Source organism: Rhamphochromis sp. 'chilingali', assembly GCF_963969265.1.
Source record: "Rhamphochromis sp. 'chilingali' genome assembly, chromosome: 18".
Classification (NCBI taxonomy): domain Eukaryota; kingdom Metazoa; phylum Chordata; class Actinopteri; order Cichliformes; family Cichlidae; genus Rhamphochromis; species Rhamphochromis sp. 'chilingali'.
Genome location: NC_137945.1, coordinates 31905576 through 31906747, shown reverse-complemented (window position 1 = coordinate 31906747; position 1172 = coordinate 31905576).

Here is a 1172-nt window from a genome sequence, read left to right as displayed (position 1 = left end):
GTCCCAGTTCTTGCATGGCCAGCATACTCACCGGACATGTCACCCATTGAGCATGTTCGGGATGTGCTTGACCGGCGTATACGACAGCGTGTACCAGTTCCCACGAATATCCAACAACCTCGCACAGCCATTGAAGTGGAGTGGACCAACATTCCACAGGCCACAATTGACAATCTGATAGACTCCATGCGACGATGTGTTGCACTGCATGAGGCAAATGGTGGTCACACCAGATACTGACCGGTTCTGGGTCCCCAGACCCCCAATAGCGCAAAAAACTGCACATTCCAGGGTGGCCATTTGTTGTGGGCAGTCTGAGGTACACCTGTGCACTACTCATGATGTCAGATCAGCATCCTGATGTGGCACACCTGTGAGGTGGGATGGATTATCTCAATATGGCAGATGTGCCCACTACCACACATTTGGACTGATTTGTGACCACTGTTTGGGAGGGATGGTTATATTGTGTATCTGGAATGAATTTTAGGTCTCTACGTCCATCCCATGGGGAATGGGAGCAGTAACAAAGGTGTTGCGTTTATATTTTTGTTGAGTGTATATACATACATACATATACATACATATATATATATACATACATATACATACATATATATATACATACATATACATACATATATATATACATATATACATACATATATACATATATACATATACATATATACATATACATATATACATATACATATACATATATACATATATACATATATACATATACATATATACATATACATATAAAAAAAAAACACCCAGCACGCCCATGCGGGCGGTTTTATCCTTCAAGCTCGGGTCCTCTACCAGAGGCCTGGGAGCTTGAGGGTCCTGCGCAGTATCTTAGCTGTTCCCAGGACTGCGCTCTTCTGGACAGAGATCTCCGATGTTGTTCCCGGGATCTGCTGGAGCCACTCGCCTAGCTTGGGAGTCACCGCACCTAGTGCTCCGATTACCACGGGGACCACCGTTACCTTCACCCTCCACATCCTCTCGAGCTCTTCTCTGAGCCCTTGGTATTTCTCCAGCTTCTCGTGTTCCTTCTTCCTGATATTGCTGTCATTCGGAACTGCTACATCGATCACTACGGCCGTCTTCTTCTGTTTGTCTACCACCACTATGTCCGGTTGGTTAGCCACCACCATTTTGTC